The 23,872-nt window shown below is 39.0% G+C and overlaps 1 long non-coding RNA gene across 1 annotated transcript in view; it reads right to left on the bottom strand.

Moving 5' to 3' along the window:
• Nucleotides 1-23,872, bottom strand: part of LOC116562068 — a 72,172-nt gene that overhangs the window by 32,371 nt on the left and 15,929 nt on the right. The window contains exon 3 of the long non-coding RNA XR_004273742.1: nt 21,842-21,937. This is a non-coding gene — a long non-coding RNA (uncharacterized LOC116562068). The remainder of the gene's footprint in view (nt 1-21,841; nt 21,938-23,872) is intronic.

Below are 23,872 nucleotides of genomic sequence, written 5' to 3'. Positions count from 1 at the left end.
GATAGAGATAAATAGAAATAGATTTCTCATGAGGAATTGACTCACTTGATTGTGGAGGCTAAGAAATCCCAAGATCTGCCTCCTGCAAGCTAGATTCTTAGGAAAGCCATTGGTGGAGTTTCAGTCCAATCCTGAAAGCCTGAGAACCAGTGGGGCCCAGTGTATGAGTCAGGGTTTGAGTACAAAGGCCTAACAACCAGGACCTTCGATATCTGAGGGCAGAGGAAGACAGATTTCCCAGCTCAGAGATGGGGGGACTCACCCCTCTGCCACCTTTCTGTTCTATGGGGGCCCTCCAGAGATGTGATGCCTGCCCATGTTGGTGCGAATGGACCTTTCGTACTCACTCCACTGATTCGAATGCTGATCTCTTCCAGAAACTCCCTCCCAGACACATCCAGGACCAATATTTTACCAGCTATCTAAGTATCCCTTGGCCTAGTCAAGGTGACTCATAAAATTAGCCATGACAGTGACTTCACAGATATCAGAGACCAAGCAGGCTAAGGAAGGTGTGCACAGAGGCGGAGGCCATGGTGGGAGGTTGGCTCCTGCAGGGGGGTTGATGAAACAAATAGCCTCAGGATGATGGACACCAGGTTTCTAACCTTAACAGTAAGGGCTACAAACATAGAAAAGAGAGGAAACTAACATGAACCCTTTGTGTTGGGATGAAATCAGAGATATTAATTCAATTACCAGATGTTTTTCAACCTGTTAGACATGTATGTATAGAGAAATAACTGTAGGTGTGCTTGTTTGTGGTTGAGTTTGCCTGTGTGTATTTGTAGATACATGAATACACAGAGTAGATTTCCTTTCCCTGTCATCTGGGAAGTTCTGGGGTAGCATACCACAATCACAGCTCAAATCTTGTTTTCTAAGTGCCACATTCCACTGGGGGAAGAGGCTAGTTCCAGGCTAGAGACAAAAAAGTAGATGGGTCTGGGCCATCTCATGCCAAAATTTAAGGACCTGCTCCAAGAATGATGAGGACTTGTCAATGGACACAGAAGCCAGCTTCAAGTCTTTCCACTAGTAATATTTGGAATAAGTTAAGCAGCAAAATAAAGATCATAACAGATTATAATTCATCAAATTAAATAGGAAACCATAAATCCATAATTATATACATCAATAAATCAATAAATTGAAAATGTGATGAGATACAATATGTTCTAAAAATGTTACTCTATAAAGTGTTAATCAAACTGTACATCATTAATAAAGGGGAACTTTGAAACTTTGTAGGAGGCAGTGAGACAAATGTTCATCTGTCAGAAATGTGCTACCTGAATCTAACCTTAATGAAATGGCAGATTAGCCAACATTTTGTAAGTTTCTACAATCTGGCCTGTAATCTTCATGCATTAAGAACACAAATCAAAGAAAGACTGAGAAACTGACTCAAGAAGAAAGAGACTAGCTATGCATGGCAACTAAATTCAGCACACAATTCTGAACCAGTTCCTTTGGACACTGCTGAGACGGTTAATAAAAACAAATAGGGTCTGAGGACTAGCTGGGTGAGAATGTTAATTTTTTAGTTTTGATAGCTGTATTATGGTTTTGGAGAAAATGCTCGTTTGTAGAAAATTCACACTGAAGTGTCCATGTATAACGGTGCATTAGGTTAGCTACTTACTCTTAAATGGCACCGGAGAAAAAGAAATTGTACTGTGCTGGCAAGTTTTTCAGTAAGTTTGAGACTTTTTCACACAAAACATTATTTTTAAGAAATAAAGCAACAAATCTAACATCACTTGCACATTTTCAATTCCATATGTCAGATCCACTGTGACAAATGAAGAAAACTTTTACAAATTCAAATATTAACTATACAAATAATATTCCTATACTTACCGCTATATTATGAATACTATTATAATTTTCTTTACCGTCTCTATGCTTAATTCTACATCTTTTTGGATTAAGATGTTTGCTCACTAAGAAAATGATTATACCATGACACGTAAACTGAGGCCACCATCCAAAACTAAGCGAGGTTCCCCTCTTAGGGGGCCCTTATTCTAGCCAGAATATGGGACTTGAATATGCACGCACCTGTAGTAGTGTATCTCACAACAAAACAGACACATTGACCCCTTCTGAAACCGTTATGGTAACAGAGACCCCAAATGTACTCCCTACAAGTGGGAAAGCCCAAATTATCTAGGTTCAAGTCACACATTACCTCATTCTGCACAAACCTGCACATGTTCCTACACACATACACGTGCACATGCACACACCCTCTTTTCACCAGATCCCCTGACCTATCTACTGCCCGATTCCTCCCTGACTTCTTATAGACATTCAAGGACATTCAAATTACATTAGAGTGGACTCTGCCACTCTTCTATGTGTCTGAATTTTATGTTTTTTAGATCATGATTCTAAAGCCAGGTTAATAACCCTTTTCAAAGAAAGGGTATGTGACAGAAAGAGTATGATATGGAAAGAGGTATGAGAAAGGTCAAAATTCCTACAGCACCCAAAAGAATATACAATTTTTGACCCACGACCTATATACATTGCAAAATCTGTCAGTGTAGTCAAGTTTTGGGAAATGCAAGGGCAATTCAACAGCAATCGCTTCCCTTTGCCAAAGAACCCAGAGGCTACAAGGATGAAAATTAAAAATAATTGTGAGATTACCATTTTAGAGATAATGATGTGTGCATAATAAATGAAGAGGCTGCATTTCCATATATTAAAGCATTTGGACATATTAACTGATTCTGTTAATGACATATTTGGGACAGACAAGTGAAAATATAACTACAGTTCTTCCAAAACTTGACAAATATATTTACCTTTTTAAATGAAAACATACAGTTAATATATCACTATCACACCCTCTCTGTTCTCTTCAAAACATTCTGCCAAGAGTGTTTGCTAGTACACTTTCCAGCCCAGTGGACCTGCACCCATGTACTGACAAAAGCCAGCAGGCACCTTTCAGCAACAGCGTACCTCTTTACATGATTAACACTGTGTTTGCTTCCAATTTCAGGAAAGGACGGCTGGCAAGTAATTTGTTTGGCAGGTGGGATTAGTTTGGCTTTACAGTTGTGCCTTTTCTTAATCCAATGAGGAAGTCAAGACCCCCTGAGTCTCTCTGCTGGTTTCAGGCTGTATCTGTGAGCACCTGAGAAGAGGCTGGTCTCCAGTCGGAACATGGCACCTGTGCAGGTGTTTCAATGTGTTTATGTTGAACACACCCATTTAAATGCCAAATGTGTGTGGGATTTAAAGCAAACTAAAAAATTCTTAAGGTTTCTTCCGAGCAACACCATTCGTTATGTTTTTAAAAAGAACATAAGCCTTGTCCTCATTCCTTACTAATATTTTTTAATGCAAGAGATAATCTCTCTGAGATGATTTCCTACTTTAAAAATATGTATCATACTTATTCATAAAAATAATTTTAGTTTATCTAATGTATATTTGAATGTTCACATTGTAAGAGAGTAACTGCTTTAGGATTGTAACATCTTCCCCCTCCAACTCCCACATTTCATGTCTTTATTTCCCTCAATTAGAAAGAGCTGCCACCCCTAATTCAGGGCATCGTTTCATTTTTATATGCTCCTAAGATTTAAGACTGGCATGGTAGCTCATACCTGTAATCTCAGCACTTTGGGGAGCTGAGGTGGGCAGATCACGTGAGGTCAGGAGCTTGAGACCAGCCTGGCCAACATGGCAAAATCTTATCTCTAATAAAATACAAAAAAAAAAAAATTAGCCAGGCCTGGTGGCTCACACATGTAATCTCAGCTACTCAGGAGGCTGAGGTGGGAGAATCACTTAAACCCGGGAGGTAGAGGTTGCAGTGAGCAAAGATCGGGCCACTGCACTCCAGCCTGGGCAACAGACAAAATGAGGTCAGAATTCTTTTTTCTCATTAATATTTAAACAAAGAATAAAGATGGTATACATAAAGGCATATAATGTGATGATCTGATATAGGTATATACAATACATAGATGTATTATGTATACCTATACATCTATGTATTGTATATACCTATATACCTATGTGTTATATATACCTATATACCTATGTGTTATATATGCCTATATCAGACACACCCATCACCATCCATACTGGCTATTATATCCCCAGAACTTGCTCATCATGTGACTAAACGCTTGTACCCTTTGATCAACATCTATTTCTACCACTACCAGCCCCTGGAAACCATGATTGCATTCTTCACTTCTGTGAGTTTATTTTTGATACCTCATACAAGTATAATCATGTATTATTTTTCCTTTGTAACTGGCTTATCTTACTTAATATAAAGTCCCCAAGGTTTATCTAAGTTGTTGCAGATGGCAGGATTTCCTTCCTTTACTAAGGCTGCTTAGTATTCTATTGTACATGTATACCACAATGTATTTATCCATTCACTTATTAATGAACATGTCAGTTATTTCCATGTCTTGGTTATTGTGAATAATGCTGCAATCAACAAGGAAGTGCAGATATCTCTTCTAGCTACTGGTTTTTGTGCTTCCTTCGGATATAGAGCCAAAAGTGGGATTGATGGGTCATGGTAATTCTATTTTAATTTTTTATGGAGTCTTCATACTGTTTGAATGAATATCTGTACCAATTTGCATTCCCACCAGCAGCGTACAAGCATTTCCTTTTCTCCATATCCTTGCCAATACTTATAATCTTCTGTCTTCTCAATAATAGCATTCTAAGAGGTAGGAGATAATATCTCACTGTGGTTTGGACATGCATTTCCTTGATGATTAGTGATGTTGAACACTTTCCATGTATCTGTTGGCTATTTGTATATCTTCTTTGGAGAAATATCTATTCAGGTCTTTCTACCACTTTTTCATTGGATTGTTTGGGCCTTTTCTTTGGAGCTCTGTTTTGGATATTAACCCCTTATCAGATATATGGTTTGCAAATATTTTCTCCCATTCCATAGAGTTGTCTTTTAATTTTGGTGATTGTTTAATTTGTCATGCAGCAGTATTTAGTTTTATTTGACCCAATTGTTTATTGTTGCTTTTGTTGCTTGTGTTTTTGGTATCATTTCTAAAAAGTCATTGGCAAGACCAATGTCAGAGAGTCTTTTCCCAAAGTGTTTTGTCTAAGAGTTTTATAGTTTCAGGTAACTTTTCCAACATATTTATTAAAGAGATTATCATTTTCCCATTGTGTATTCTTGGTGCCTTGTCAAAGATTATTGATTGTATATGCGTGGGTTTATTTCTAGACTCTCTATTCTGTTCTATTGGCGTGTCTGTTTTTTTGTGCCAGTCATACTGTTTTTATTAGCATAATTTTGTAATATGCTTTAAAATCAGGTAGTGTGATGCCTCTGTCTTTGTTCCTTCTCAAGATTATTTTGTTCAGGATCTTTTGTGGTTTGATACAAATTTTGGATCTTTTTTTTCTATTTCTGTGAAGAATGAGCTTGGAATTTTGATAGAGATGGCATGGAGTCTATAAAATAATTTGCATAGTATGGATGTTTTAACAATATTAATTAATTATTATTGTTAATGCTGACCTCTTAAAATGATTTTGAAAGTATTCCTTTCTCTTCAGTTTTTTAGAATGATAATGAATCGTGAGTGATCAACTGGTTTCTCAGTTGTCTCTACTGGGCTTCTTTCAAATGAGTCACATTTGTATTTTTTTTTTTTACAGGTAGGAAGGGATCAATTGTTTTTATTGATTTCACAGAAATATTCCTCATGTATCTGGCTCTCACATTTGTATTCATTTTCTATGCTACATAAAAAATTGCCACAAAATAACAGATTAAAACAGTTCCTTTATTACCTTACTGTTTCTGTGGGTTAAGTGTCTTGGCATGGCTTACTCTATCCTCTGCTCAGCACCTCACAATGAATTGTTGAAATATTTCACGTTTTTGCGTTTGCAGGACTGACATTCCCAACTTCTTATTGGCTGTTGGCTAAGACAGCTCTCAACTCTAGAGGTATCTTGTGGTTCCTTGTTGCATGGCCTTGCCATTAACTCTCTTGCAATATGGCAGCTTCCTTGTTCCAGCCTCCAAGGGAGAGAAGTCTTCTTATGTGTGCTATAAAGATGGTGTGTGTGTGTGTGTGTGTGTGTGTGTGTGTGTGCGTGCACGTGTGTGTGCTTGTGTGTGTGTGTGTTGTAACATCCCATCACTGTTACCATATAAAATAACCTGATCACAGGACAAGATTAAGTGGCAAGACCATAGGGCCACTCTAAGGCCTGTCTGCCACAGCATTTAAACTCTTTCTTTGAAACTCTCTTGGCAAGAAGCATTAGAAAATATTTAACATGTAAATTAGAAAAGATATCACTGTTGGAGTATTGTCATGTAGGCCCTCCTGTGCTTCTCTGGGGAAGATTCAGACAGTAGAAAACCAACAACTGCCCTAGCAAAAGACTAGACTTTCTGATACAGAAGTCTAAACATAGACAACAAGTATGTCTTCTTTCAATCCCAAGTGTAATGGCCTTTCCCCCCACTGCCAATTCATTGAAGCAATGCTAAAATTAGCCATTTGTTTTTGCTATTGTTATTGCTGCTACACTCCTTGGCACTTAACGGCAGTGTGTCCAACATTAACTTTGTCATACGCTTATGTCCTGCCTCTAGAGAGGAAGTGCTCTTTCTCTCCTCTGATCCGGTTGTGCAACATCAGTGCCTCTTCCAGAGTGGTTACCATTACCCGCCTTTTCTTAAGCTCTTTGTACATCTGCCTTGTCATTCCTAAGATTTACTGGAAGTGAATGAAGAATGTTTTATTATTCTCTGGCAACCTATAACACCTAGAAGAGAACCTGGCATGCAGTAGACTCTCAGATAATGTCACTGATTGGATGAATAAATAAATGAATGATTAGATTGTACTTGGAAAATTAAAACCTCTCTCAAGGGTATGTATGAATTTTTGTATCATTTTATACGTTCCACATGTGTAACATATTTAGATCAAATAAACCAATAAGAATCAACATCAACTGAATGACTGAAAAAGATGTCACATGTTCAATTAGTTACTCAGGTCCCTAAGATAATGCATGCAAATACAAAGATTAACTCTAAATCCAAAGTAAGCAGTTGATAAACAGATATTGACACACAGTCTGTAAGTACACGATGAATGAAATCCCTCTTCTTTTCAAAAACTCTCTAGATTTAAAAAAAAACATACTGATCCATAAAGACAACACCTGTGTCAACATCAGGGACTCCCCCCACCCGTGCACATCCCTCAGTCAGTTCAAAAGGAGCAGACGGTCCAGAGGCTAGAACCTGTGCCCAGGACCTCTGAATATACTGATCCAGCCAGCACTATACAAAGTGCAGAAATAAAAGACACCTCTACAATGAGACTGAAATCTCATTTACCCACCTAGATATTTTAAAAATTCGATTTACCTGACCTTTAATAAAAATACTTTTTTAAATTGCTTAAACATAATACTAAGATATGAGTAAATAACTTTGGCCTTTGAGAGGTGGGTAAAAAAGGGTGGGAGGGGGACATCTGAAATCTGTCTTTTTTCCCTTTCTTTCTTTTTTCTTCTTTCTATTCCTCCTTCAATCCAGAACCAAATAGGCAAGTAACACCAGTAAATTTAAGGCATACAGGTCTACCTGAGGTGCAGAGGTATGGTTCAGTGGAAAGAGCCCTGGACTAAGAAACAGAAGCCCCTAGTTGTAATCCTAATTTTCCTCTGGACCCTAAGAGTAAATCATTTCCAATTCTCAGCCTTAGTTTGCTCATGCATGAACAGAAGCTGCTGGTGTAGGTGATTTCAAAAGTTCTTAGAAAGGTGTGATGCGTTTGGAAAGAACTCTAAAGGATCTACAATCAGAGTAAAGATTCGGAGGGTTGAGAATGTATGTAGTTTCAGAATCAATAATAATAATTTGTTTTTTACTGTGGAAAACTTCACCACTCTTTTCCAGATGGCTTTTTCATTAAACACCTTCAATATTATTTTTCATTGTGTTCTTGAGACTGCTTTCTAGTTTCAGTTCACACATATTTATGCCTTCTAAAATGTTCTCTAAGTTGGGAGTTCACCTGGAAGAAGTCAAAATGAAAGTGAACCACCCCACCAAGCTGCCAGTGGCCCCCCACTGAAATCAAACCCACTGAAACTGATCCTCCTTGCTAAAAATTTCAGGTTCCTTTCTCTCCCCATGCCAAATTGTTCACAAAATCTAAACCAAGGAAACAGTGGGATATTAAAGTCAATGTACATGTTTTGTGAAACTCTTCTATCCTCCTTCCCCAAGCTATTCACTTCTTTGTTTCTAAGGTAGAATATATTGGAAATAAAATGCAAGGATTCACTTAAATTCATATAAATTTTCACACTGGAAAATGTTTTATTTAAGCCAACTCTGTTATTTTTTTATTTTAAAATTTGTTCCAAATTACCAAGATATTTTATAATAAACTTGAATTATCTGAAAATTCTCTGATGAGCATGACAAATAAACAAAAAATGAAAGAAGGGGGAATGTTTACTCATACTCATACCTCATATATTGCAATTATTTCTATGACATATATGCCCTCGTTTCTTTCAGAAACATTGCATTTATTTTACCCACTGGTATGCAAGGATGCCATTATTACCTTCATTTCAAAGATGAAACAAGCTCAGGAGAACTATGTGACTTTCCTGAGTTCAACAAATAAGCTAAATGAAGAACTATGTCAGTGCTGAGATTTGAATCCATATGTGATCCCAAATCTTATGGACTTGCTCTTTTACCTCTTTGTCAGCCACACCAAGAAATATTCTGTAAGTTTAAAAGGTTTGGTAATGACATTATTAAATTCTAAAGGAAATTCATATTTTTCTGCATATTCACTTCCCGAAGTATTTAGGATATTAACCAGTCTCTAAGACATAATGGCCTTGGTCCAACGAGTATGAAACATGTAAGATAAATTCATCAGAGATAAAGAAAATATTAATCCATGAGTAGCGAGCCATTGGTGGAAACTGGCAGGAGAGGGAAGGCTTACAGATTTAGGTAACGTGTTGTGCGTACCCGAAGTTTTCTCTTGGGTATTTTCAGACTACCATAACTCCTTCATGAACACGAGAGACAGGACACATCTCTGTTTTTTGTGGTTACTCCGACCACAAGAATGTCCAGAGAAAAAGTCTACACAGTTTGTGCAACTTGTCAGAAGGTGTCACCAATACACGGTGGTGTGCCGCTAAATGTCTAACAGCCAGGTCTTTAGAGAAAAACAGGTCCTGATCTGTGGTATTTGCCAGTTTCCATGGTGTAAATACAATGACCGTGATAGATTCAAAACCCCAAATATGTCATCACTGACTGCAAGTTGGGAAGAAATGAACAGTGGCACACACTGGATGGTATTTTCACCAGACGGAAACAACAGGAGCAACCACTGGATTGTGGGATAGGGGAACATGCAGTCAAATAATTAGCAAGTGGCGAATTTCAAATATTCCCTTTTTAAATATAACTTTTTACATGTTAGTTAATGTTAATTTGTTAGTTAATTTTTAACTAATATCTACGTATAACATCTGGGTCACAAAATTTCTGAAAACTTTACAGTCCACACTTGTAAGCTGGTGCAAGTGAGTTGCAGCCCTCAACTGCGACTATTTCAATTCTTGCTCTGGTATAGGTTGTTAGTTGGGTGGATGTTTAGGGATTTGCTAGCTGGGGTTAAGTGTGATTAAGTATTCACTCTGCTCCAGCAAGAAGATTCCAAATATGCCAGTTTAACCTTAGAGAATGAAGGGTGAGGTTTGATCCTCTGTCTGAAATATTTTCTGTTAGGGAAACAGCAGGAGCAGAGAGCCTGGGACCAGGCCTGCTGTGCTCTGAGAAGGATGGTGCCCTGCTCCTAGTCTCTTCTACAGCAGCCTGGGTCCAGGGACAAGCACCCATGTAGCTGAAGGTGGCATGCCCACATTTAAACTCTATGAGCTTTCCTTTTTAAATCTTCCCGACTGTAGAGCTCTAGAAAGATTTTCAAAAATGTGCTTTTACAAAGTAAGTGCTATAATCTGTTGGCTTTATCATCAGTAGTGTTACCTCATCATTATGCAAACTTTCACAGAAAAGGTGAAAAGCTTCAGGGTAATTACCACCTTGGCACATGCTAAGCCTGCCAGCATCACCCTGCTGGTGACTTCACATGTGCTGGGCTTCAGAAGGCTCCCCAGCTCCCACTGGGCTCTCAGACTCCCAGCTCTTTTCCCAGGTCACCTTCCTGAACTCAGACATTTCCCCCTGGGATAGATGGTCTTTTAGTTATATTGCTTGAGTCCGTTTTTGCTTTTGTTTTTAATTTGGTCTTTACATATTTATCAAATATGTACTAACACTTTTCAAAAGGGCAGATCATTCTGTAATACTTATTATGGAATATAATCTCCGACTCTCTTCAACTGTTCAAAAGCACTTTTAGCCCCGTCAGCTTACTCTATTGGTACTTACAATTATTTCTCTCTGTAAGTCGCTTAGAGTGCAACTTTTGCTTTTCTGTTTTAGACTGTATCTATTAGTGTCCTACAGCAGGAGACGAAGATTTAAACTATCACTTCCTGTATCCCCATCTTCCCAATATAGTTACATCATAGTCAATGTTTACTTAATTATGACCATGTAAACTCTCTTCATAGCTGAGCCATATAATACACTATGATTACTTTTCCATTCTTGAACAATTTTTAAGCTCTGAAATTAAGAATTGTATTGTTTGTTTGCTATGTTAAAAGCAGTTTTCATTTATTCACTCCCAGATTGTCTCCCAAATGTTTAAATTCCCTTCTCATGCACAGATGCATACCAGGTATTTATCTCTGTCATTGTCTTAAATGTCTTTCTTTCAGAGCCTTCTAATAGGTCCCTTAGACCTTGTGTTGTTAGCCTGAGATCCCAGTGCAGTGTCACGCTGAGGATTCTTTCTAGGATTGAGTCCTCTGTTCCCTGGATTCCAAGTTTCTCACTTATTTTAACAAAATAATTCCTTCATACCCTCCTGAAAAAGCGGTCGTAGAAAATAAGTTTTTCAGAACTTATGTGCCTGAAACTGTATTTTGTCTACCTTCATTATAAAATATGATATGACATTGTAGTTTGGGATATAGAATTCTAAATTGGACATAATTTTGCTCAGATACTTGAAGGAATTTCTCCTTGACTCCTTACAGTGTGCTCTAGAGAAATCTGAAGCTATACTAATTTTTATCTTTAGTAAAATCCTTTTTTTTTTTAAACCTCTGAAGGCATTTGGGATCTTATATTTAACCCTGGAGCTCTGAAATTTCATGATGGCCCCATCAGGTACAGGATAATTTGTATCCCCTACTCTTGAAAATGCAAGATCCTCAATAAAATGTTTTCCTCCCACCAGTTTTTCATCTGCATATGTCTCCAGGACGATCCTACTTCTGTGGCTCCCAGATTTCTTGTTTGCAAAATGTGGATAATATTTATGGAGTACTTGAGAAATTAAAACATTAATATCAGTGACTCTAAGTGAAATCTGTAAAAGCACTAGACATTTTTGGTACCATTATTACTGTTGTTTTATCTGAATGAATCCTTCCATATATTTGTTTTTGTTTTGCATTTTTTTTTCTTTTAGCTATAGGATCTCATTCTGTTGCCCAGGCTAGCATGCAGTGGTGTGATCACTTTAAACAAAAACCATAGATCCTCAATCCTAGGACATTTTCTTAGATTATTAATTTATTATTTTCTTTCTTTTATTTTCTTGTTTCACATGGAGCTCAATTTCTCTTTGAATGTTAGACTTCCTAACATGTTTGTCTAAATTTATTATGTTCCCCTCTTAACTTTCAGTTCTTTCTCTTTTTGCCCCACTATCTTAGAGATTCCTTCAACTTTATCTTTTAGTCTTGCTAAGAGGTTATCCATTTCTCCTATCATATACTTAATTCCCTAAATTTATCTCATATTCTCAATTTCTTTTATCTTTCTAAATAATTCTGTTATCGCACAAAGAAGAAGAGAATTTGGTAAGCTCTTTGATGATGTTAATAATGTGTATTTTCAATTATCATCTTCCTGCACACACTCTGTGTCCTTTTATTTATTTACTTGTTTGTTTGTTTGTTTGTTCTGTCTCTTGTTTTTATGGCAGAGGCTTTCCTAAGTTAACTGGTGGACTTTTGTAGCTGCTCATATTTAAAAGCGGGACAATAAAGATTTTTGGAAGCTTCACTGTGTATGGAAATTTTAAACTGTGGGTTTGCTGGCAGAGTAAATGACTGGATCATTTTGGAGGAATATCTTCATATCAGTGGCTTTAGGTGTTGTATTAGTCCATTTTCACACTGCTGATAAAGACATACCCGATACTGGGTAATTTATAAAAGGAAAAAAAGGCTTAATGGTCTCACAGTTCCATGTGACTGAGTGGGGGCTCACAATCATGGCAGGTGAAAGGCATGTCTTACATGGTGGCAGACAAGAGAGAATGAGAGATGAGCAGAGAGGTTTCTCTTTGTAAAATCATCAGATCTCGTGAGACTCAGTCACTTCCATGAGAACAGTATGTGTATATAAGGGAAGCCTATATACATACAGTATAGGGGAAACTGCCTCCATGATTCAACTATCTCCCACTGTGTCCCTCCCACAACACTCAGGAATTATGGGAGCCACAATTCAGGATAAGATTTGTGTGGCGACACAGCCAAACCATATCAGGTGTCTTCTCTTGGGCTGATCAGATTTCCCAGAGAAGAATCCTTGAATCTACCTGAAAGCTACAGATCTGTCTACCTGCCCTCTGGGGTGAAGAGGGCTGGGACAGTCTTCATATGCAGCACATAAAATTGCCTTTATTTCCTGTGTTCTGTGGGGTCTCCTTGTGATCTAATTGGACTCATGTCTGTCAATTCAGAAACTCTGTCTTTATCTCTTCAGAAAATAAAATTCTGGTCTCTTCATGAGGTTAAGAGGAGATTCCCTATCTTGCAGAGTAATGGAAATGAGGGCTTTGATACCTCTCAGGCAGCCTTTCGGAGACCCCTCCAGCTTCCACTCCGCCTGCACTCCAGCTTTTGGAGGTGCTGGATAAGTCAAATCCTGAGACTTTGGTAAAACTGTAAAATCTTTTTGTCACAGATGATTTAGACATGACTTTTCTTACTGATAAGTCAGCAACTACCTGTTTTTCTGCTTTCTAGCTTCCCAAGTTCTTGCTGCGGAACTTAGAGAACTCCTATTATCTTCATTTTTATGGGTTAATGCCTTAAAAGTTGTTTTTGCTGATGTGTTCATGGAATTCTTGGAGGAGTCTGAAGCAAACGCGCGTGTTCAATTTGCCTATAAACAGAAGGACCCAAATTAATCTTCCCTCTTCTGTCTTTATTTTGTAAATACTTCTATTTCCTCATGGATACATTTCCCCTGATACCACCACAACATCCTCCTCATCCCCCTCAAAAAAAACATAAAGAAATATCAGCAAAGTTAGAAATGCAACCAGTGTTTTCATGCCATCCTAACTTTGTCTTTGGTTAGGTACTTAACTCTAAAGTCCAGGCCAGTTTCTAGTGAGGCTAAGGTGTCTCTAATCCTGCTTCTGTTAAACCAAACATTTGGGCTGGGTGCACTGGTTCACACCTAATCCCAGCATTTTGAGAGGCTGAGGTGGAAGTGAGGGAATGTAATTAACTTCTCTTCCTGGATCCTCAAGGGGCGTGGTTTCAAAGGCAAGAACTTCCTAACAACATGCCTGGCCTGCCTTCTTTCATGCTTCCATCTGGGAGCTTAGAGGTCTCTGTTTAACGTTCGCGTGCTCGGGAAGATAGACTGCCCAGGTAGACTCCCTTTGTTTAGAAAAACCCATGAAAAGCTATGGGAGGACTGTGGGCCAAACAACAAATCAGATGTCAGAAATGAAAGATCAATCACTCCAGCAGAAGTTAAAAGAAACTCCTTTCATAGGACAAAAAACTTAAATGGGGTGGGAATAGCGCCCGGGTTAAAAGTCCCCTTCTTTCTCATCTGTGCAGACTCCATCTCTGGATCCCTCCCACAACAGCATGGGAGCTCACTCACTCACTCCATCTGTTTCTTCTTTCTCTGCCTAAGTAAATAACTTTCTGTAGAACTTTTTGGAGTCTGATATTTACTTGAACGAGCTCACTATGCCCGTCGAGGTCCTCTCCCCCATTCTTGGGTGAGTGAGGGACCAAGGGCCTGGAAGAACAACCTGAGCCCATCATCTGCAATTCAGTCACAGAAGTATTGCTTAAGGCCAGGAGTTTGAGGCCAGCCTGTCCAACACAGTGAGATCTCATCTCTACAAAAAAATCTTAAAAATAGCCAGGCAGAGTGGCATGCACCTAAGCCCCAGCTACTAGGGAGGTTGGGGCAGGAGGATGGCGGGAGCCCAGGAGTTCGAGGCTGCAGTGAGCTATGATCATACCACGGCACTCCAGCCTGAGCAACAGAGTGAGACCTTGTCGCTAAAAGAAAAAACAACAAAACAAAAAGAAATATATGAAAGGATTCATTCAGATAAAATAATGGCAATAATTACAATGACTTAAAAATGTGTAGTGCTTTTTTAGTTTTAATTTACAGTCACTGATATTAATCTGTGTTAATTTTTCAAGTACTCCACAAATATCATCCACATATTGCAAACGAGAAAACTGAGATCCACAGAAGTAAGATCAGCCTGGAGACATCCCAGTAAGAAACAGTGCAAGCCTCATGTCAACCTAACACTCTCACCCCAGACCCTGCAGTCTATCTGCCATGCCACATTGGCTCTGGTGTTTTTCTCACAACAAACTGATAAGGCCACATTCTGTCCATAAATAAAAACCAGAGTGAATTGCATTGACCTCGCTTCTCTGCAAAGGAGGAGGATATGTAAGGTAACTCCAGAACTAGGGTTCAACTGGATCCTGTTACTTGAAAACAAGAGAGTTGTAGTAACCAGCACACACTCAAGTCAAAAAGCCATGTTGAATGAGAATAGAAAAAAGCCACCCAACTGAAGCCTTAAAAATCAAGAGTAGCAAGCTTATAAAAATTAAATTGAATCTCTGTCAACAATGACAGCAAACTGGTAGGGCACTGTTGTGCCGAGCTGCCGGACCCCCACCCCACACCCCAAACTTCCTATGGTAAAGACCTAACTCCCCTTACCTTAGAACATGATCATATGAGGAGAGAGAGTCCTTAAAGAGGTAATTAAGGTAAGATGAGGTCATTAGGGTGGGCCCTAATTCAATATAACTAGTGTCCCTATAAGAAGAAGAAATGGCTGGGCTTGGTGGCTCAGGCCTGTAATCCCAGCACCTTGGGAGGCCGAGGCAGGCAGATCACAAGGTCAGGAGTTCAGAACCAGCCTGGCCAACATGGTAAAACACCATCTCTACTAAAGATACAAAAATTAGCTGGACGTGGTGGCACGCTTCTGTAATCCCAGCTAGTCGGGAGGCTGAAGCAGGAGAATTGCTTGAACCGGGACCTGGGAGGTGGAGGTTGCAGTGAGCCAAGACTGTGGCCCTGCACTCCAGCATGGGGTACAGAGCAACACTTTGTCTCAAGAAATAGAAAAAGAAAAGAAAGAAGAAGGAGGAGGAGGAAGAGAAGAAATGTGGATATGCGGAGAGAAAATGCCAGCAAGACCCTGGGAGAAGACAAGCCACAGAGAGGCCTGGAGCAGGCCCTCAGCCACCACCTGCCCCACCCTGCCCATGCCATGATCTAGAATTCCTGGCCTCCAAAACTGGGCCAACATGTTTCCGTTGTTTCAGTCACTCCGTCCAGGTACTTTGCAGTCCTAGCAAGTAAACGCAGGAACCCAAAATACGTTGAACCTGACGGAGCCCTATCTATCAACCCATGACCTACTCAATGCTGTTCCCAGGCATTTATAGAGGTTTAAAGACTCGGTGTTATTCTTCAAGAAAGCTTATGATTAATCTGGGGGTAGGGGGGAAGGATCCAATCCAAATATTCAAAAATGAGAGGCTGGCACACAGCACTGACCCATCCTGGCCACTGGCTGCCTGTGCTCCCATCTGCAGGAGCACATGCTCCTGGCCCTGTGAGCTTGCTAGACATAGAATCTGGCTTCTTTGCCTGTCCCTCCCTGCTCTCCAACTCCCTGCCTGCACTCTAGCCTCTCCCATAATGAACATCTGAGGTCTCACAATGTTTCATTCCCTTCACATTCTTTGTGTGTCCTGATGCTCCTGATGGCCCTTCCTCTTTGCAAACAGACGTGTTTCCTAGAAAATGCTCACCGCATCTCCAGAACTAAGTTGAAGTGTGGCCACCTCCAGAAGACTTTCCCTGAGCACTTTCTGAGACCAGCTTAGGGCTTCCTTCTTCCTGCTCCCATCCTTTCCTGTCTCCCTTCTGCAGTGACATCTGGGTGGTTCTGCTGGCAACCGCTTAGGCTTAAGCCCCCCAGGCTGAGTTTCCTCCAGGCCAGCATTGTGTGGGGCCTGCTGCAGGTGAGAGGGTGGTGCCTGCATACCCAGGGCCCTTCTCCTGCTCCCAACACACCAAACCTCTCTTTGTGCTGCTTGACAAGCACAAGAGCTTTTATTTTTAAACTGGGAGAAAATAGAGAGAGATGAAAAAGCACCTTCCCACTCTTCATCCCTTAGATTGATTTTAAATATCCAGACAGAGACAAACTAGAGGCAAAAGTGGCCAGGCTCCTCCAGGGCAGCAGCTAGTGGCCACGCTCCTCCAGGGCAGCAGCTGTCAAAGGCAAGTTCATGGCCTTGGGATCCCAGAGACCTTTGCAAGGGGTCTGAGGATTGAAAGCTTTTTTCATAGTGACACTAAGACATGTTTTCTCTGTTTCCGTTTTCATTCTCTCAGTGCAGTTTCTGAGCCTACAGGAACCTCGTGGCCTCACTGTTCTGACAGCATGTAAAAGCGGTACATTCTTCAGCTCTAAAAACATCTCTTAAAATATGTATATATACATATATGAAATAGTTCACGAATTATCATGTCATCCTTGTGCAAAAAAAGGCTCTTTTAATTAGCACAGTCAGTATCAGTATATGCAACCCAAATAAACAAACATCCTGTGTGGACCACAATAATTGTCAAGAGTGTGAGAAGTTTCTGCTTCCAGAGAGTTAGAGAATCGCTTCACCCTAGAGAGATTTGAGAGGATCCTTGTAAAGCAGAGCTGTCTGGACTCCAAGTGACAAATGTGTGTTCAGAGGTGGGAGGGGACCCTTGTCTCTGCCTCTAGACAGAACCCACTCAAGCTCCACAATCCCAAAAAGCAAAGGTTTAGAGAACATCAGAACAGCCACATTAATGAAGAGCTAACATCCCGATGGGCTACAGCAAAACCAATTATTAGGAAGGAGACGCACAGGAAGAAGGCATGAGAATATGCACTCTTATTTAAGACTCAGACACCCAGCTATCTCCACTACTTCCAATAGTCCTGAACTAGGAAGAATATTTTTGTTTTCTTTCTTTCTCTTTTTTTTTTTTTTTTTTTTTTTTTTGCCTCCAAGCATGGTGAAACAGCTTTTAGAAAATCCATGCACCAAGCCCGAAGGGAGAGTAGATGGGTGGTGAAGTCACCATTTTTCTTCTGAGATAGCCATTTGTCATTAATTAACACAAACTATATTCAATTTCCCCAAGCTGCTGCCAGCTCTCTTATAAATTAGTTCACTTCAGCAAGATTTCACTGAAAATGTCAGTAAACTTATTTTTCCACTTAATTATTATCTAAATTCTAATCAAATGCCAACTAACAACTTCTGTATCTGTACAAACTAATTCTAAATTCTTAAAGAGGAATATATTTAAAGAATAAAGCTTTTAAATATACTTGTTTAGCAACAAGGTCTTACTGTGATGCCCAGGTGGGAGCACAGTGGCACAATCATAGCTCACTGCAGCCTTGAACTCCTGGGCTCAAGTGATCTTCCTGCTTCAGCCTCCCGAGTAGCTAGGACTACAGGAGCATACAACCCCCTCTTGGCTAATTTCTTTTACTTTTATTTTTCAAGAGCTGGTGTCTTGCTGTGTTGCTCAAGCTGGTTGTAAACTCGTGGCCTCAAGTGAATCTCCTCCCTCAGCCTCCCAAAGCACTGAGATTACGTGGGTAAGCCACTGTGCCTGGCCCTATCCTTAAATCTTCTTAAGAGAATAATGCAGAGAAGGTTACCTAAGTAGTAAAGCTCGTTTTAAAACAAAATTAAGGAAAAGGACATTGTGGTATTTTTGTGAGAAGAATTGACAGATAAGTTAATAGAAAAGAGTTATGGAAGACACATACCCCTCCACACCACTCATGGAAATGTACATGATATTTTCAATACAGAATACATCACAAACCAAAGGTAAAGATGCTTCAGTGTGACTAGTGTTTAAAACATTTCACTGTTAACAAATTAGAACTTTACCTTACACTTTACACCAAAGATAAGTTCTATATGAATTGGATAGTTAAATATTTTAAAAATAAAGCACAAAAGAAAATATGTGTGAATCTTTACTCAATCCTTATGGAAAAGGACTTTCTAAACATTTAAACAACAAAAAATAGAAGAAAAAAATTTGTTAAGTTTGAATGTTGAAACATAATATAATAACAACATTATATAGCAAAAAATAAGGCAAAAAACTGGAAACATTCACAGTAAGCATGATATAAGGTAAAGTGTCTTCATATGTAAAGACCACCTGTTTAAGAGTGAAACCCAGAAAGACTCAAAATCCTTTTAAAATATGAAAATTACTAAACAGAAAATTCACAGAACTAATACAAGTAATTAACATGTTTGAAATTAGGTTGAACCTCACCGATTGGTAAAATAAGAAAGCATGTTTTACCCATCTATGCACTAAGGGTCTGTGGATGGCAGCTTCCAGTGCTAGCAAGAATACATTGAAAAGAGCACACATATATTTTCCTTCATGAGGCAAATCTGGAAGTACACATCGAGAATCTTTAAGAAGACTTAGAATTCAAAAAAACATTGTTAATCAGATAGAGAAGCTAAGTTTATTATGTAAGGAATGTGCGCCACAGCATTGTCATTGCAAACCTAGACAATGCTTAGTATCTCCCAGTCTCAATTCCTCCAGTGAACACCAGGAATAGTAACCTACTTGTGTATATATTATATATGGAAAGCACTTGAACTAGAGCTTGGCATAGAGAGGGCACTTAATAATTCTTGTTTGTTTGAGAAGAGAGTCTCAATGTGAGGCCCAGGCCAGAGTGCAGTGGTGCAATCTCAGCTCACTGCAACCTCCACCTCCTGTGTTTAAGCAGTTCTCCTGCCTCAGCCTTCAGAGTAGCTGGTATTACAGGCATACACCTGTAGTAGAGACAGGGTTTCACCATGTTGATCACGCTGATCTTGAACTCCTGACTTCAGGTGATCTACCCACCTCAGCCTTTCAAAGTGCTGGAATTATAGGCATGAGCCACTGCACCCAGCCCAATGCATAATTGTTTTTACCATCTTTTGCTGTTCCAGCAAAATTCTGATGGCAATTTCTGGCTGCTATTTCACCGTGAGTCTCCTGCTAAGTAGCACCTGATAGCTGTAGGACACTTGCAGCTCCCAGCAGGCCGCAAGAGAACTGTTTCCACTCAAACATTGACAATTTTGAAAGCAGAGGGATTTGAAGGAATACATACATATACAACAAATTCACTTATTGAGACTATTCCCTTAAGATGGTAGATAATTGAGGAATGCTATTTTTATAATAGATATTTACATTCATAATTACTGATTTCCGATTGCCAGTACATGTGGCAAAATAATTTTGGGGGATGATGTGTGCTCAAGTGTGAGAAACATAAAGATACAAGATAAATATAATACACACACACACACACACACACACATACACACACACACACACACACAAACATATAGGATGAAAATATATATGAGATATATAAATACATAGACTTATACAGATATATATTATATCTAATTAATTGCATATAAAGATGTAGACAGAAATGAAGAAATCAGATAAATTAGTCACTTTATGAAAGAATTCATGGTCACCCATAAGACTCCAAATCTTACCTAATAGCTAAAATGTAATTAATTGGACTTTTAAAGGTACAATTCATATTCAGTATCTCAGGGACACATGTATTTCAATACGTGAAGTAGACATGAAATATTTATTTAAATTTGAAAGTCATAGTTATTAATGCCTGCTAATCTCCATACACAAATTCTGAAATACCAACACTTAGCCGTTAATAGCTTGAAAGTGTGGCCACAAAGAATGTGCCCATAGACGGATTATCTTAGGGAGATTAACCTGCTTTTTTAATTTATTCAATTATTGGAATCTTAAAAATTAAGTACTAACATTTTCAAAGTGCTAAAAAGACCCCAAAACAATAATAACTCAGAAAGCTTGGACAAATAAATATGTTGACTTTAAAACCATAGCCATTTACAAAGGAATTCAGAAAGAATTTAATTTGATTCAAAGAGGTTTAAATCAAACAACGGACTACCAGAATGAAAATAATGATTTGATCAAATATTTTTAACTTTAAAACCTCATATGAACTACACTGTTATCCTGTGTTCACCAGAGTCATTTATCAGTATATCTATCCACTTTCCAGAATGGGCTGTGGGGGGGGGAAGCTGTTACATCAGCATTTTTTTAACCTTCTCCTTTCTACACATTGGGCCTTTCTTGTGTGTGTCTTATAGAAAATTTGAATTTAGATAAAGGAAATTTTAATCACTTGAAGAAACACCCTCTTGACCACACCAAAATCTTTCACTCCAAATCCCAAGCCATTCAAACATGACCCACGTTATAGAAATAAGGGAACAATGGCCATAAACTCTGCTTCTTCCCCCTAAACTCAACTTAGTGATTGTATATATATATTTTTTTCTGACCTTGTCTCAGTCTCTTCTATGGATCAATTTTCCCCACAACTCAGTAATGAGATGAGGTAAGCCATATCTTTTCCAAATTACAGAGGCCTAGCAAGGCAAAGGTGGAGAGGAAACAAGAAGACTCTAAAATAAGTATGGAGGCAAACACTCCTTGCTCTCAGCTTTGGCCCACCAGTAAACACACGCTCACAACGTTTCTCCTTTGTAGATTCTGAACAAGTTTCATGAGCCAGTATCTCACAAACATCTGCCTTCATTATAATTATATTTCTATTTCAGCTGCACCAAGCTATTTACAGATGAGCCTGTTCATAAAGAGCTTTATAATTAAGCAAACAGAAATATCTTTTTATAGGATGCAGATCTAGGGGTGATAATCACACACAAAATACACAGCAACAGTTGCAAATAGAGTGTTTAACGCTAGTTATATAGTTAGTGATGTGCTCAATAAAGCCTGACATGTCTTTGTTCCTAAATACGAGAAAATATGGTCTTTGCTACACAGCAGTGTAAACTGTCTTCTTTTCCTATTTTTTTAAGCAAAGGCCATATTTTTCAGGGTGGGCTCTTAAAATGTATGTGTGTATGTGTTTTATATAACAACAGGGCTATAACACACATTCTCTGGCTTAGTAGGGCTTAAAACATGCCTGGGATTTGGAGAGAGCTGATTCTAAATATAAGCAGCAATGTATGGTGGCACAGAGCGTGACAGATTAAATTAGTAGATAGTAGAGATTATCTGATGGTACTATAGAAGTTGCTGGCAGACAAAGAGAAACCTATGATACTTATCACAGCAGAAAAAGGAATTGCTTGTGTTCCAGTAAAATCTGCCTAAACCCTTGGACATTTCCCAAGAAGGCCGATCTCTGCTCTCGAAAATTCCCATAACTCTTACCTGAAACCTTCCCCCATCTCAATGCTTCAAAGCTGTCATTTGCAAAAAATGTTTGCAAATCTTCTTGACTATCCAGAAGTCATGAAATCCCAAACACTGGATAGGAAAAATAGCCATTGTTTGCTAAGATTCAGCCTTGGCACAGAAAGGATCATATATATCAAACAGCACTTTGTTTTAGAAGATATATGTACAGCTCATATACTGCTCCTGAGAGTATGCAGTGGTGCAATGCTTTAGAAAATGATTTTAATTTGAAACACACACACACACAGACAGAATAAAAGAGAAAGTCTAATAATAGTAATGCCCTTTGACCTGGTAATTCCAATTGTACAACTAATTATGAAGAAAAGAAAACTCAAAAAGCATCAATAAAATAACTTTTATCCAGCAAGAGATTTATCATATCATTTACTATTGTCATAAAATAAAAATGGAAGGTCCTCAAATGTCCAACTATAGGGAAATGGTGAAATAATTTATGGCAGGCATATTCAGTGGAATATCCAACAGCCATAATATATTTGTTGTCTAAAAGTTTATAATGATTTGGAGGAATGTTTACTATACAATATTAATGAATAAAAGTAGGATGAATGACACAATATAATCTCAACTGCATATATATGAAAGTATAATAGATGAGAGGAAATATATCAAAATATTTAAAGTGATTAAATTAGGGAAATTGGCATAGATAGATTTCATTTTATTCTTGTTAGTTAAATGTATTTTCCAAATTTTCTATAATAAACATCTACAAATTTCAGGCTCAATAAAGGGTATTGTTAAAACTATAAGCAATCTCAATGTCCCTCATAACGACAAAATCGGAGTTGCTTAGCTCTATTGTGGACGGCTGGCATCATGCTTTCTGACAATTGACTCAAGTAACCAAACATTTTCTATGATGAAAGTTTAGCTGTGTCTCTGCTCCACTTTCTACCAGTCTGCTAAAATACGCATGGGAGGATTCCAAGATTTAAAGCATGTGTCCCAAGTATAACTATATTTGTTATTTTTTTTCCCATTTATTTATTTTATTGCATTTTAGGTTTTGGGGTACATGTGAAGAACATGCAGAATTGTTGCATAGGAACACACATGGCAGTGTGATTTGCTGCCTTCCTCCCCATCACCTACATCTGGCATTTCTCCCCTTGCTATCTCTCCCCAGCTTCCCACCCCCCACCGTCCCTCCCCTATTTCCCCCCAACTGACCCCAGTGTGTAGCGCTCCCCTCCCTGTGTCCATGTGTTCTCATTGTTCAACACCCGCCTATGAGTGAGAACATGCGGTGTTTGATCTTCTGCTCTCCTGTCAGTTTGCTGAGAATGATGGTTTCCAGGTTTATCCATGTCCCTACAAAGGACCCTAACTCATCGTTTTTGATGGCTGCATAATATTCCATGGTGTATATGTGCCACATTTTCCCTATCCAGTCTATCATCGATGGGCATTTGGGTTGGTTCCAGGTCTTTGCTATTGTAAACAGTGCTGCAATGAACATTCGTGTGCACGTGTCCTTATAGTAGAACGATTTGTAATCCTTTGGATATATACCAAAATGAAGATAAGGCTGGGTGTGGTGGCGCACACCTGTAATCCCAGCTACTCGGGAGGCTGAGGCAGGAGAATCACTTGAAGCTGGGAGACAGAGTGAGACTGTCTCAAAAATCAAAAAGAAGAAGGGAGTAGTGACAGAGCCGCCCCTGGCTCTGGTGCGGCCTGTGCTCTTTCAACATAGTTTGTCTCTCTTTTGCTTGAGTCTTTCTCCTGGTCTGTGTATGTGTGTATGTTTCTTAGTTTCCTCCAAGCCTCCACATCTGCTCCTTAGGCCTTTATCTCTCCATAATGCGTAATGAAAGAGGGACAACTGAACTCTATGGAGTTCCTTCAATGTGCCCAGTGACATTCAGTCTTGTGAAATCTTTCCGTCTTCACTCCATTCAGGAGGAATTGTTATCATAAGCCCATGTTAAAGGTGAGCAGAAGTTCCAGTGTGATTGCTCACACCTGTAACCCCAG

The sequence above is a fragment of the Sapajus apella genome, unplaced genomic scaffold, assembly GCF_009761245.1.
Source record: "Sapajus apella isolate SASKATOON/1434 unplaced genomic scaffold, GSC_monkey_1.0 scaffold31, whole genome shotgun sequence".
NCBI classification, from domain to species: domain Eukaryota; kingdom Metazoa; phylum Chordata; class Mammalia; order Primates; family Cebidae; genus Sapajus; species Sapajus apella.
The sequence above is the reverse complement of the archived record's forward strand: the minus strand, read 5'-3'. Positions and strand labels throughout refer to the sequence as shown.